The sequence below is a fragment of the Thermobia domestica genome, chromosome 8 (assembly GCF_964235325.1).
Source record: "Thermobia domestica chromosome 8, izTheDome1.hap1.1, whole genome shotgun sequence".
NCBI lineage: Eukaryota > Metazoa > Arthropoda > Insecta > Zygentoma > Lepismatidae > Thermobia > Thermobia domestica.
Genome location: NC_137461.1, coordinates 106,132,156 through 106,148,890, shown reverse-complemented (window position 1 = coordinate 106,148,890; position 16,735 = coordinate 106,132,156). Strand labels below are relative to the sequence as shown.

Here is a 16,735-nt window from a genome sequence, read left to right as displayed (position 1 = left end):
TTTCGTTAGCTGTGTTTGAATGACGTAGCACGGGAAGACGAGATAGTGAGTGACACGCCCCCTTTTGTGGCTTCGGTTGCCTCGTGCTAGCTATGCCTCGTCACTTGGTTTGAAGGCGATACGGGAAACAAGTGGAAGATTACGTACATGCAGCAGTGTTTGGTTAAAGTCGGGAAATTCGTATTACATTTTTCTCTTTCCTTGTCAGTGCAAACATCTAAAATATAAAATACCGTGAACTAATGTAGTGATTGTGGAGTTTTTTTCTTTTTTAAAAAATGTATGAAGAAGTAACTTAACGTCAGTTTGCTTCAGTTTGATACTGCAAAATTGTTAGGCTATGTAGGCTGTCTCAATTTAATCAAAGTTAAGTTAGGACTCCTCTTATACCGTCTTGTTGCTAGAAATTAACAAAGTTAACAATTAATAGTGAGATTAATTTCTAAAAGTGAGATTAAAAAGAAAAAAATTATTTTTTTAAAAAAGTGAGCTTGTAAAGAATAAGTAATTTCTAAATGATTTTTCTACTTACTTCTAAGTTTTAAAAATTGGAATTAAACTACGTAGTGGAATGGTAGTGCGAATACGTAGAAGAGTGCCTAAACACGTTAGTGGGTGTAAATTGAATTAAGTAGTGGTTAAAGAGGTCAAACCTAATTTAATAAACGGTAAATTCTAATTGAATAAATTTAACGAGACTATATAGGGAGCTTCAAGAGGAGTAGGAAAATAAATTACAGTACCAGTTTGATCGAATTGAGGTAGAAATTACGTTAAATGTAGACATTAAAGGAAATTATTTAACTGAAAAATTAACGCAATAAGATTATACAGGGCGTTTAAAAAATAATAAGCACTGAAATAATTAAATTTATTGCTAAATCGTGTTGCACTATAGTAGAAGAAAGACAAGGTCTTAGACTGTGGAACCAGCAGATGATTGGAGCCTTTGGGGTAAAAAATAATCTCTCCTTTTCTGTTTCTAATTTTCCAAATGTGAAGTGGTAAGTACTTAATTTTTTTTATTACTTAGAAACAGTAGAAATAGTCACTGGGTGTTGAATGCACATGTTAAAAAAATCTTAAAGTATACACTGAATCTTTTGAGCCAAATTTCTCCACATCGATTACATTTAAATTTAATAAATTTGTAACAAAGAAAAGGTGTTCGCAATTCAAGCTTATAATTTCTCTATTGGTCATTAAATGTTTGGTTTTATAGTCCAAATTAAACTGATTTAAATACAATTATTTTCTCTCCTGATACTATATATATCGTTGAAAGATTAGTAATTGTTAGCTATTGTTATTGTTTGGCTACATTTAATTGTATATTGTAACTTAAATCTAAAAATTTTTTGAAGCTAATTAAAACTGTCCCAAAAATTTAATTTATCTGTTTAATTCCTATGTTTTTGCATTCACCAACCAGTTTTTTTTATTGTATGAACGAGAGAGAGAGTGAAGTGCTATAATATTAACTATTTGCCTTTCATTTTTTATTTTTGGGGGGTTTTCAGGTACGCTGCTGCTGTAAATTTTTCACTGGTTCAGAGTCACTCGCGATTACTTTTTGTTTTTTGTTGTTTTTTTTTAAAATTATTTTCCTCAAGCCATATAGTAATTGCGATACCGAAAAGTGACGCTTCGAATAAACCAAGTCAATATATTTTTTAAAATTCTTTTGATGAAGTTCTGGTTGATTACCTAGGAGATTTTTTTTTAATTTGAGATGCTATTTCATTTCCGAACCAGCGGGTATATGGTATTATAAATTGGATCAGTCGAGATATTTATTAATGTTTCACTAATGTACTAAATGCTACAGAGTCTTATTAAAAACTAGAGCAATTGTTTATAATTACATAAAGAACTAAAAAGCACTTACCTGACTCTTATGTTCCTATATACGTCAAATTTTTCAAATTTGAAGATCCAGCAGAAAACACAAAATTGTAGTCACCGTGCGCTTCAACTCCACTTTGACCGGCATACGCGAGAGACAGTGCCGTTGCAATCATGACAAAAGGAAGTCGAAAAACGTACGTATATGCACAAAAAGTAGCTACTTTTTAATATCAGTGGGAGCCATCTTGTGCCCACATAAAAACCGATATGACGAGCACTGGGGTATGACGACATTAGGCACATCTACCCTATATTATATATTGGACTAAATTCATTCTTTTGAAACATATCTCAATTTGAATGTACACTTCTCATTCATTTTTTACCTTATGTTTACCAAATTTTATTCGCTGCTTGTTACAGGATGTCTGAGAAGTTCCTCTATCCCTAGGTGTGTGCATCACAGAGAGCAATATCGGTGTCATTGTAGGTAATTTATTTACTACATATTACAGTTGAGTATTTAGGTCCACATATAGGAACTACAAATCCAGTAGATCTGTATGTGTTCCATTGTAATGTACACACAGATGTGTACGTCTTCATGTTCTTGACATGTTGCGGAGCATCTGATGAGTCATCGTTCGATAGTTGTTCTCCACACTTTCGCCGAATTCTTAGTCTCTCGTGTACCAACGATGAGAAACATATGTCTTGATTATTCTCCACAACGAGTTATCTGGTGTAAGGTCCGGGCTTCGTGGGGGCCATTTCAATGGGATCGAATTGTGTAACTGCAACCCCTCACATCAGTCATGGCCTTACAACTGAAAATCTCCATATCACAATGAATAAAGAGTTGTGACACGGTGCTGGTTGTGACCATAAAAGCAGTATTATCAACACTATAACTGAAATTGTTCTCTGTGATATTCAAACCTAGGAGTACAAGAAGTTCTTGGACATCTTGTATTATAAGTGAAGTATACCTTATGTCATAATACCTTCGTTTTCTCTTCGCTGTGTATCTTCTGCACTACTACGTATATTCGTATGAGTTTATCACATAAAAATACGTTCGATTACATATCCTTACATATTTCTAAACATTTGGGTTAGTTATTTATTTTATTGAACTTAGTAAATAGCTTAATAGAACTTTATTATGCTCCGTTTCTGAACATTAAATATATTTGGTAGAATTGAGCTAAAATTTACTTTTAATATTACAATTATGGGTAATACACACAGGTGAACGAGAATAATGGACAGACCAAATTTCAAAAAGCAAAAAGTGTGATTGGGATTAGAAACGAACATGAGTCTCTGCGATATCAAGCTATGCGCCACCACGCAACAGATCCTTCCTTAAACATGTATCATATTTTCACTCTGGAGGACAGTGATGCAAATTTGAGTTGGAGGGATCAGACTTCGTTTTGTATAATATCCTGAAAGGAAAATACATATTTAAAACAAGTGTAAGACAGTATTCATAGTACTATAGCCACAAATATGACACAAAAGGATATTAATGATAAAAAATGCTCAGATTTGAAGCACAGCGTAGGTGGCCACATAAATTGTTTAAACAGATTAGAATAGTGCCTTCATCATTTTCTGTCTATTCCCATAGTTATCGATCTCTTTAAAAACTACAGATGTCCTATTCATTGTCGGTTGTCCGGCTAATTGTTGCTATATATATATTTTCTTTCTTCTTTTATCTTGGATCAGATGTCACATAATTATCTACTCTAACTTTGAAGAAATAAACAAAGCGCAACAAGTAATCACAAAGGATGCTCAATTCTAATTACAAGCACCACATCATGATTTCCAACTGCCTTTGTTTCATGAAACTCAGCTTCATCTCAATACCAAGTTTACTGGCAGACATCGCTCCCAGTTGTGCAAAATATATGTGACAATTAATACAATAAACACTTCAAACTGACACCATGAATATATTTTCCAACAATAAAACAAAACAATGCAAACACCGCAAATAGTGTACAAAAGTTAATGCCCTAACCACCTTGAAAATCATTTAAGCCATTTAACATTTATTGCGGAAGATTCATATATTTAACCAACACCCTGGCCACCACATATTAGTTCATATCGAGCTAAATATGTACTTCAGTGATCCTTCTCTAAAAGAGAACGCGATTCCATCTTGGGAGTAAATTTTTCTGCATGCATCGTTAACAATAAGTGGTGACATGTGGTAAGCAACAACCCACTAACAATTAATGAAATTCACTGAGATTGCCCTAAACCCAGTATACCAATTACGTAAAATAATAGCCTGAGTACTGTTACGTTAGGCTGCACAATAAATATTGGTCAAATAAAATTACATTTACTTATGCATACATAAATATATGAATTGTTTTTCAATTCTGATCGTAATAAATGAATTGTGTATTAACGTGAAATGTTAATTGTAATTATCTCTTTAAAACACGAACAATAATGAGTAAAGCACATTTTTCTTCATACTGGAAAGTTTCTCGTCTTGCATTCTCTGAGTATTGTTCTGACATATGTAACTCACAAATAATGTTCAATATACAACTGATACATCACTCTCAAGCAAATAACATTAATAAACCTACGCAACAGTTAAACGGATTCGCAATCTTAATAAGAGATTTATATTTGGCAAATAATTTAGTCAATTTGCCCATATGAGCTTAAATCGTTGATGATATGTAATTGTGTAAGTTATTTTTATACTTGTCTATTAAGAATGTGAATCATTACTGTTTAGAAATACATGCAATAAATACTTATAATATATAAAATATAACAATAGAGGCATGAAAACGAACATACGAATCATATACGGTACTGGTTAATGGGATAGCAATGATACTAGTTTCACATATATTAAAGTATGCATTTGACGAATTATCCTAGTAATCTCCAATGCATTAGCTTTAGTTTTGTCCTTTCACGGTAGCATGTTTCTCTTGGTGGCTGAACTTTCCATATCGTTTTCTCTATTACTCCCAGTATTTGAAGTCAACTTTAGCTGCATGTAATTAGCCGATGGTAATTAGCTGCATGTAAATTTCATGTCTGAAAAAAGAATCACATGTATTGAATGATAAAAGAATAATGTCTCCAATTAGGAGAAAGAAAAAATGACCTATGCCATTTATGATGCTACACATATTGCAAATAACTTCAGGCCCACAGAAACACCGTTTGGAAATTTAATCTAAGTGAAATGAAACATTTGAGTTTTACGTCCAACGGTTATTCTGTGTAGACTAAAGGAGACGTGAATGATAACAACGTTTTAACCTAATTTGAAGCAGCAACAGAATATAGATCCTGAATAGGATTTGCGCAGAAATTAATATATGTGTATTTTAATCAGAAAAATGTGTGAAACACGTACAAAATTATAATTTGTCAGCTATTGTGTGTGAACATTGCAATTTTTATGTAAGAGTGCACTACTTAATTAAGACACTTGCTTTACTCCTGTCTTTCTTCTAATTGTACATGATTACCACGTTGTATGAATAATGTTTTACTTCAGCACACATTTTCCTTGTTGCTGAAACATTTTACCCCTTCTTATCGCTTTCATTCGTTCATTCATTCATTCATTTTTTCCTTTCTAATCTTGTGTTTTCAATCTGGCCGTTTTTATTTCTTTTCCCTTTACTTCTTTCTGTCTAACTATTGTGCTAATTCTTTCAATTTAACTCTGGATGTAACAAGATCGAGCAATAAGAGTACAAACATCATAAGCTCTTCAGCACTTATTATTTTTAACTCAATACAGAATTTGCATAATTATTATACAAAATAGCACTTTAAAGACGTTATAATTACATACAGTACGACTTACATTGAATACCGTAGTTGTACATTTGTTATACAAAGTAAAAAATGGAAATGATTTCAATATTCATCAAAGCGACCACTTTCAAGCATAGGCCAAGCCGACGTCAATGCGTACATGTTTGAAGTTTCTATCTACTTATCATCCGAGTCATCTAAAAATTTACATTATCAATACGAATAACATAAAAAATGATCTGCTTTACACCTGTCTACCGATGTTATATGTAATTTCTAAATTACATTGCAGCACGTGTATTCACCATATTGCCCTAAACCTTGGAATTCTGCGAGCTACCAATAGCTAACCAATTCTGCACAATTCTGCTTCAATAACTGCAATGTTCCAAATACCTGTAGAAAAACAGAAAATACAAATCTCATTTAGCTGGAAAGTAACATGAAAAAATTAATGAATAATTGTTTTCTTTTCTTTTTTCAAAAATAAATATCCAAATAACCATTCTTCCAATACTCTACTATCAATTATTATCAAAACTTGTGTCAATACTTGTGCTCAATATATGAAAAAATATATAAATGATATCCTTACGGGAGGGATTTCGCAAAATTATATTAGATCAAAAACTTTTAGATCACATTTATGATACAAACATTTTTAGGTCACGAACTAGCCAGCAAAAGAAGAATCTACGTATGAAATTTTGTCGATGATTTAAAATCATCCGGCGGAATAACTAGAATCGCTTTATATCACGAATTTCATGTACAGAGGATGTCACAGCAGGTGACCGAAAATATTAACATATTGAAAAGAGCAGAATTTGAGTAAAACCATTTAAGACTTCTCTGCATCAATATTGTTATACGGTAAAATCGCTTTTAGTTAGTTACCTGTATAAGGTTTAGCCTATTTTTAAATGTGATGTACCTTCTGATAAAATCGAAATGCATTCGAAATAAATCAAACAAGTACTTGCTCGCAGTATTATTGTTGTTATACGTATAGGTTCGAGAACTTCCACAAAATGCAATGAATCTCAACTGCATAGGAACCTGAAACGTCCGAACTATACGAGTGGGTAAACTTGAAAATTTAAAAATGGAAATGGATAAGTGTAAAGCAAACACTTGAATGAAGTGCAATGGTCGGAAAAAGGTGAAACAAGAAAGGTAAAAATGCGTTATTAAACATGGTTTCAGGAATAATATACGGAACATTAAGACCACTAGGAACGGGCATAGATTCGGACCACAATCTTAGTGGCGAAAGTGTAAAGCTGGTTAAAGTCAGTCAAGAAAAACGGGAGGAGAAATCGACAATTGTATGTATTATTAATGCGAAAGAAGATAGGAAAAAAAATTCTGGCAGCAGGCAATACGACAGGTTGCGTAGAACAAACTAAGGAAAAGTTAAACAGATTCTACTAGATAAACTCAAGAACAACACTGGCAAGATGAAAAGAGCACCTAGAAAAACATGGATAACTGAAGAAATGCTTAAGATGATGGAACGCAAAAGGGCAAAAACCACAGACACCAAAGAATACAAAAGACTGAATAATGAATTGATAAAAGAAACTGACAGGGTTAAAGAGAAGTATTTGGAAGCGATGTAAAAAAATAACACAACTTCAACGACGTGGCAAATATGATCTGATGTGTCAGAAAGCATAAAATTGGGTGGGAAAAGTAACAAAATTATACACACATTTGGAATGGAATATCAAGAAGATGGCCAGCAAGAAATCCTTTGAATCAAGGAGGAATGTACAAAAGATCTATATGATGAGAAGAACCGCTCAGGAAATATCGTGATCGAAGCAAAAGAAGAAATCAACGAAGACAACGAACCAAGAATTCTGAAAGCTGAAGTTAGCTGGTCATCAAAGACATGAGAAGGAAGAAGGATACTGGAGACGATGACATACCAGCGACTTGGTCAAAGGATCACGAGACAATGTAATGAAGGCATTGACTTCACCTATTAACAAGGACACCTGAATAGATAATGGCCGAAGGATTTTCTACATGTTACAATGGTTGTATTGTTTAAGAAAAAGCAAGCAAAGAAATGCACTGATCTCATAATCTTAATAAGCGTTATTTCCCATACTGGAAATGTTATTAAGCACACACTGAATACGTGGCTGGCAAGTAAGACAAGAGATTTGGAGTAAGATCAATTTCGGAATTCCGGATTAAGGATCCGGAAAGAAAAGGAACCAGATATGCTACTGGGTTGATAAGAATTACAACAGATCGAGTCCTTGAGGTAAAGGAAGAGTAGAATTTGTGCTTCATCGACTGGAAAAAAGCTTTGACGGTAAACTGGACGAAAGTTTTAAAAATACTTTAAAAAGTCGAGGTAAACTGGAGGGATCGTCCATTTATTCGCAACCTATACACAGAACAAAGAGTGAAGTTGTGCCTGAACCAACAAGAAATCAACAGTGTAGAGACTGAGAGAGGAGTCGGCGACAGCGATGTTGTACGTCATCCCAATTACATGAACGCTTAATGAAGGCAGGATTAATGGAAGCTGGAGATTTCAAGAATGGGGGAAGATCATTAACAAGGTGAGATAAACGGATAACACAGTTATTAGAGATAGACCCGAAGAAGAATACAGATAATGGATAGGATACTTGACACTGGGAAGCAATATGGAATCAATATCGAAGTCGGTTAAAAAAAAAAAAAAAAGAAACACGCCCTTACTAAGCAGAGTAGAAAAGACCACTTCAAATGTCTGGGAAGTACTTGGAGAGAAGTTCATAGCACTAAATATATCAGGTCAAGAATTGCAGTGGCTAAAGAGGCATTCGACAAGAAAAGGTTATTCCTAACTTGCAGGCTTAACATTGAACTGAAGAAGTCGGTCAAATATTATATATGGAATTGTATGGTTCGGAGAGTTCGACATTATGTAAGTTAGAGAAGAAATACTTACAGAGCTTCGAAACGTGGTGTTGGAGAAAGATCGAGAGATAAAACGGAAACTAACACACGAAAATATTTTAACACGGGCTAGAAAGAAAGGACGATGTTTGTGAAGAAATTGATTTCTTAATATAGTTAAAGAAGGGAAGAAGAAAAACAACACAACTTATCGATGATTTGAAAAATAATAGGAAATATCAAGAAACGTGGAAACATTTCCAGACGTTAAACTAACGGAGGAGGGGGACTGCCTGTTATATTTCATTCACTTTTGGTTCTGCGAGCTTCATGGGGGTTCACCTTATGAAGAATTAAATCGAGAAGTTGTTCTTGGGTGTTGAGTGTTGGGTAACTTCCTCACTAATATGCCACTGGATGTACGTCTAAAATTACACTCCAGAATTCGTACAAACTTCGATAATCAGTTATAGCAAGCGAAACGTAACATTAACAAAGAAGCGAATTGTATATCATTCACAGAATCGTTGGTAACTGACCAACTCTCGTTGCCATGGCAACAATAGAAATAATACATTTCAGTGTTGGCTGGTTTAAACCAGTTGTAAAAAAAAAAAAAAAAAAAAAAAAAAAAAAAAAAAAACTGGTTTAAAAAAAAACGAGAAATGTTCGTAAACGTGTGTGTTCGTAAAATCTTGATGAACACACATTTGTGGGTTATCACCTGTCACTCCCGTATATTATTCGTATTATATTCAGACCTAAATTCCCCATTCATTACTCGAAGAGATTATACTACAAAAGCAACATTTTTTTAAAAAATAATAAGTTTATGAATGTTTCTTTTGTGATTTGTTTATAGTTTGTTGTTATTGTTATGCAATTGCAATCAAAGAAAAATTCTGAATATTGTTTCGTTTCGGTAATGTTTAGTATTGATAAAATACATTGAAATACCGTACTTTTTTTGGGGGGGGGGGTCATACAAACCCCACGAGAAGCATTTACTGAAATCGGAAGTATCTTTGGTATCTATTTATGTATAAATGGGTCAGAGCCAAAGTGGACTCAATTCTTATCTTTATTCACTTTTCTTACTGATATGCACATTAAGTCGTTGTATGTCTTTAACTTGGACTAATAAAAGTCGTAGTGAACTAACTTGGACTTAATTAGTTCTCTGTACTCTGCAGTGTTTTGAAATTGTCCATATGTAATTCTGTATAATGGATTCACTTGTGCAACTGTTTATCTTTTTGTCCTCAAATGATTCCTGACAGTTAGACAATTATATTTAAAGTACGTAAAGATCAGTACAACGTATTTTATCAAGAGTCCTTCGTGAGTGATTCGGCAGACGTATCGCATTTGTGGCCAATTAGTCCCGGTTTCGTGTTCAAATGGAGGACAATTTGTTTCGGATGTAAGTCGAGAAACGGTTTGGACTAGGCTTTATGCTTATGTGACCCCTTCCAGCATAACCCGGTTGTTGCATCATAACACCAAGGTGAAACAAACTTACTTCTGTCCATATGTGATATAAATACATAGAGCAAATTATTTAAACCAAAAAATCCTGGTTTAAACCAAAAAACCGGGTTTAAACGAAAAGAGCGGGTTTTTTGGTTTTTCAACAAAAACCACGGTTTTCGTCAACCCTGATACATTTAAAGTTAACTGAACTTTAAAATACATTTTAATGCAGACAACTAAGTGCGACGACTGGTGTATGAATATTTTTCATCCTGAATATACTCTGAAAATGGTCAATTCTAATTTGATACTGGTAATGTCACTTTTTAAGAATAGCTTCTCTTTGCTGTAACTCACTAGTTTACAAGTTAAATCTCACACAGTATGTATTGAAAAGGGGGAGGGATTACAATGTACGATGGACTTTGCTTCCTATCCGATGGAAAAAAAAAGAAACCTTTTTGTAAAATCCAGCCCGGGCAAAGTTTTTCATCTTCCGCCGCCACTGATGTGAAGTACTTCTCGATTTAATTGTTCAAAAATTCTCATAGTAATAACAAGAAAAGGGTAATTTGGTTTGTCATGATATTTTCACCTTACCATTCTCCAGTGTACACACAAAAGTCCACGATCATACTTGGGAAGTGAAAAGATGGGGTTGTAGCGATTTTGTTGAGAAGAACTACGGAAAATGCAGTCTTACCTCTGTAAAAGGTAATAAAATGTAAATGTAAAACTTACCGTTATAAATTATTACAAATATTTATGAATTTCTATCATTAAATAAATATACAGAAAGAGACTGAAGTAGAGCACCAATATAATGTCGCATCTAAAATTACTGATTTTAATATAAGAACACTGGACGTTGCATTCGTTATTTTTGAGCACTAAAATAGGAAAATCGTGGGTTTACTTACACAATTGGTGGTGAGTATTGATTACAAACCAGTATAATTCCGCAAAGTGAGAAGTAAAATATTTTAGGCAATATAATATAAACATTATATATGTAATATGTTCTGTAGAAATAATATGCAGATACTATTATCTGTATCAAAGGCATTCAAATATAAGGCCCTATTGCGTATATCTAGAGTAAATGCTTAAGGCAATATAAGAATAGGAGCATGGAAGGAAAGGGGAACCGATTTCGTGCAGAAAAATTCATATTTGTAGCTACAATATACTAGTCAGAATATCATTAATTTGCACACAACCGATATTAATAAGAAAATTGCACGCGCAAAAGACTCATTCTAAGTAAAATCAACAAGATCACAACCAAAGTGAATTTAATGTTAAAATTTAATTACTATCCCAAGTCTACAAATATTGTCGTCAAATAGACTAATATGAAGGCTGTATGGCAGGGAGAACCACCAACTTGACTTAACATAACCTCACAAACTGAAGTACAAGCTTCGGTCATAATGGAAAGTATTTTATGGCTTGAAGAGCTTATATTTAGTCACTATATTTGTTGATGTGTGTGTCTAGTATCAAATATATGCTGTTTGGTTAAATATATAGATGGAAAAATGTTGTTTCTATGAAAACAAATAAAATTCTTTCTCCGTCTGAAATGTTACTCAATTTTACAGTAATGTTCAGTTCGGTTTCAGTTCTGCTTGTATGCAGGGGTTCATGTCATTCCCAGTCAGACTGGATACTTATTGGGGTGGCGGCAATAAGTATCGCGAAGATAAGCAAAAGAGATAAATATAATTAGAATCTAATACCGGAAAATATTTTTAAATATTATTTTGAATTTTGTTCTGATAGGCACATTTTATTTTTTATACATACTGTTAAGAACAACAAAAAATAGGTTTACTAAACATTTTCAACAGGTGCAGAGTTGTTTAAAAATAAATTTAAATCAAAGAGGTACGATATAAAACTAATGAGAACTACATATTAAAATACCAGAAAAATACAAACGCAATAAAACCTGCAATTACAATTGAAAGCTAATGAGATACCTGAGCATGATTGATTTCACTAGTGCGGCAATGCCCGGTTCAATCTTCATGACGTACATGATCAAATAATTAAAAATACTCAGTAACTTTTTTAACAACTATCCGAGTTTTTTTAAAACCAAAATTAGAAATCACTTTATTTTCTTTATCATATGACCCAAAATCAAGGGAGTTACGAAGTTTTAAAATTTTGAAACGGCCTAGATTTCGAAGCAGTATGACGGATCGGATTCGATATTTGTTATATGATTGAACTGACCAAATTTGGTTTTAATGCATTCGCTTTTAGCGAAGTTATGTATCCACTATGTACACGAAATTGATTCTACTATAATAGAAATAGATGAATATCGTAATATCTCTGCAATAGGTATATTAAAAATCCCACACAAGCTTATTACAAAACAGAAATTATAAGGGAGCTGCTGGCAAGAGGATGTCATAAAATGGAGATCGTGATGGGAATTAGGTTGAGAATCACTGGCTTACAACGATGTCAGGAAGTAAATTTGAACAGTGCAGTGTAGGAAGGGAAACTAAAAGGGAATGCCAGGGGTGATAAAATTCACTGTATTTCTACTGTATGTGCATCCGAAAAGAAGTGTTATCTTTCAGGAATTGAATCACTTCTGATTTGTTAACAAGTGTATGTAAACATCACAAGGCATATTTACTTGAAAAATTATGATCAGTATCACAAGTTGGTTATGACCCATTTACATGTCACAAAAAGCCAATCACTAAAGCTTTGAGAAATGTACACTAAGTGTTGATTTTGGAAAAACATTGACTTCATAAAGAATATTGGTAGTCAAAATGTCTGATACGCGCAGAAACAAACTCTGCAAATTTTCCCATGTAAAATGTGAACAAAGTTAGCAACAGTGAACACGATATATTTATTTTGAAGTATCTGAAGAAAGAAAAAAAAAGTGAAGAGCATCTTAATGTTTCACTTATAGCATGAGGGTACTCACGTTTAAAATTCCATGCCATTCCCTCACACAGTGAGCATACATATGCTAAGAGGAAGACTAAAGTTTTACTCTGAAAACTAAACTAAGCAAAGTTTTGGGAACATAGTTTTCCCCTGAAAAAGATTTTCGAAGAATTCCAAAAGACTCGTGATATGGATAAACTTCTGATTTAATAACGACCAAACTCCACAGTCAAATCATTCGAAGAAAGAGAGAAAAAATACAGCTGTTAACTTTCATGCCATTTATTACCTTTGATGGTAACACAAGTATTCTTCAGTACAATTTGATTTTCCAAAAACAACAGTTTAGTTCAGTTTTTTGTTGCTACTCTTCAAATAAGCATTCTGTAGAATCAATACCAGCAATAGCGTAACGCTTACTACTTCAAGTGCTCAATTCAAAATTCCGTACTAGTTGAAATTTCGATGAACAGTAAAGAAAGCTCCATTTTCTACAGAAGAAAAAAAAGTGAAAGAAGTGCTCGGGAAGTTCCCGCAATTGAACGCACGAAGCATCGAAAGTGAATACTTTAACAATAAAAGATATTTATTTTACGCTGAAAGACATTTAATTTCATTTAAGACATTTTGAAACACTTACTTTATAAAATATGAATTATATCTTTAATTATTTTAAATTAATTTTCTGGAAAGAACCGTCTTGCAGCAAGTACTTGGGAAATTCCCGTAACTGAACACACAAAGTATCGGAAGTGAACTTCAACAAAACATTTGGCAATATAAACAACACCCCACCGCTGTATTATATGAGTAAATTTTTAGACGGGGGATTGGGGTAGAACCCCTTATTAAACACACGTTCCTAGGACGTCAAAATTACAAACGCATACAAAAAAAAAAAAAAAAAAAAAAAAAAAACTTCGTTCCTGTACTACGTTGCCATAGAAGGGATGCTTATATGCCAGAAATATGAACTTCTCTCGGCAGAAAATGCACTCTTACTGCCTTACAAACTGTTTATTAAAAGAAGAGTTGCTTTAATGGTCGGAGATTGACTAGCAGGACTGAGCGTCTGCACATATGGCATAAAACTGCATCGCATAAACCACGAATGCTATTTAACCGATCAGGGCAGGAGAGCAGGAGGGGTTCCGAGCATGAGCGAGGAGTGCATCCGTTATAAGCAGATGCGTCGGCGCTGCTATACGTATAAACGAGGATGATAGAAAAACACTATATAAAGCATTAAGCACATGTCTTGTGTGGCACAGTCTTGCGGCATTGTGTACACTGTCTTGTCATAGCATTTCACTTCATGATGTCTTTTATATGGAGAATTACGTAGTAAAGAACACCGTTCCATATCGTATTTCTACCTTAAACATGTAGTTAGATTTACTACCTGTACAATTCTATAGTGAAATCAAGTAATATTTCTTCCGTAGGTTTTACAAATTTACTTCCCCATAAGGATAAACTTTACAATACACGCTCCAGCTGCGCATCGATGAGTAGGTCCACTTTAAAAGGGTACCATATAATAGGGTAAGATAGGATAAGTAGGGTAGGAGTAGGAATGAGTTAGTTTAAGGGTAGAGAAGTTTCGACCCATTTTCGTAAAATTAACAGAGTGTAACTTCTCGTTTCTAAGTAAGTATACCAGCTGGAGCGGGCACTGTAAAGTTAAACCCTCCACGAAAGGGACAGCATCAAAAATTGGACCCAATTTGGTTCAGACGCGATCTCCTCTTATCAGTTTCAGCTCTATATTTCTGTAATTTCCTTCATTACTGTAACATACACATCGTGTTTGAAACACTGCCATTTAATGCTCTATCATGTTTATCTCATATCGGATCCATCCGCGAACTCATATAATCCAGAATTTAAAATCGGTTTCTCCCTTATTAATCAATCCATACTGACGACCTTCATAACCTTGTTTATTGCTCTCATGCTATTTCGTCTAATATTCATTTCTCACCATCGCTGATGCGCCTGCTCCATACGGACGCACACTTGGGCAGGCATCACTGCAGCGCTCCTGCCCTGACTCGGCTAGATAACATTCATGCCATTTCTAGTGGTCACTTAGCACAATCTGGTTTGTGTATTTGCGAAATACAATCACAACTAAAGTAAAAAAACGAAAGCTGTAGGAGTTGGTAGCTACTAGTAGGACAATAATACAGAAACTATTACGAAAAAATCAGCGACAGAACTAGGTAATAGCTCACAACGCTGGTGTGGTTGTAACTTTTAAACTACATTTTTTTCTGAATGGCATCCCTGAACTTTACTTGTTTTAAGTGTAGTATCGGTATGTGCGAACAAACAAATAGGGGTAAATGTTTAGCATTGGGGGGCTAAAACTGGCAAAAACCAGGATGATTTACAGGAGAAATGAGTTGACAGTGGTGTTCAAGTTGTCAAGAAAGTATTGTACACATTTTTTTAAAGGCAGTAGGGGACCTATACAAACCGTAAAGGTAACTGGAATAGAATAGAACAGAATATTTTTATTGTCGTTAAACAACATTTGTTGCAATAGACAACATCAATAGAGTATACAAAATATATACATTGAATATATACAGAGAAAAACAAATGAATTCATGGTAACGAAGACAGAAAACAACGTGCCTTGCGAGGCTCCAACCCGCCTTCACTCGCTAAAGCTCGCTTGGCAATACTGTCTGAATTTAATGTTGATGACCTAGTCAAACGTATGAAACCCTAAAACGACCGAATCGGAATAGAATGTCGCAAAAAAGTAGGCGAAAAACTGGCCCCCCAAAGCTAGCCCAAATAGGTTAAAAAGCATGAGGATGCTATTTCCAAAAGGAAATGTAAATTCCGTTGTTTTATAATTGTTTCCATTTCAAATTTCCACAATACTCTATAGTAATGAACGATTTTTTTTAACGATCTCTGTCCTTTTTAGCCTAAAGGGCATATCATGAGATATTAAACTAAAACAAATATTACTTTCACACTGTATCCACCTATAGATGACTTACATGTTCCACACCTCCATAAACAAGTTCTTTAAATATTATCCTTCACTTCCGAAGTAACATATTTTACCTGCTGATTTTAATACAATGCCCCCATATTCGTAAGTTGCACTTACGAAGTTCAATCAAATATCATAGCACTAAATTAATTGTTATTTTGCCACCGGGAATGTTATACTTGAGCGAAAAAAAAAAATCACTCAAGATTATAACTTATTTATAAATCCAGGTGCCAAAGTGGAAAAATGTATTAAAGAGATGTTTAAAATTACTTACAATTATCCTTTCATCACTTAACGCTCCCCGGAGCCCAGACTAAATTCATAACGCGTCTGCTATAATTTCTAACCAATTATAAGGCTTGTTACAGTTTGGTTTATGACGTAACAGTAATGACGCATTCAAAGAATTGTACATGCACATTTACGACGAGAAGCAATTTGTGTGCTGCGCATGCGCAGTACGGAGGTGTATTCTTATTTTCACACTAGATTTGTACCAGGGGTGTGTCTCCAAGAGCGACCTTTTTACAAACATCTGAGATGAAGTCTGGTGATTTGTTGATTTGACGTGGAACGCCCTTTTAATCACTTTTACAGTTTTTGCAGTAACTTTAAGAACAGGGACAAAAACACAGAAACACTGAGGACAGTAAAAAACACAAACACTATTCGTGCATTCTTCCCTTGCCTGAAGTAAAACAATAAAATATCGAGAACATCAAGGATGTTATAAATAGAGGATCT

The 16,735-nt window shown here is 34.1% G+C and overlaps 1 long non-coding RNA gene across 2 annotated transcripts; it reads right to left on the bottom strand.

The window, feature by feature from the left end:
- Window positions 1-3,120: 3,120 nt before the first annotated feature.
- Window positions 3,121-16,415, bottom strand: LOC145691799 (uncharacterized). 2 transcript variants are annotated; one of them, XR_014132550.1, is made up of 5 exons: window positions 16,266-16,415; window positions 10,648-10,752; window positions 5,720-6,066; window positions 4,690-4,935; window positions 3,121-3,299 (listed from the first exon to the last, which is right to left on the bottom strand). It is a non-coding gene; the product is annotated as an uncharacterized LOC145691799 (long non-coding RNA). The 2 variants fall into 2 exon arrangements; XR_014132549.1 differs by lacking the exon at window positions 10,648-10,752.
- Between the last annotated feature and the right edge of the window lie 320 nt (window positions 16,416-16,735).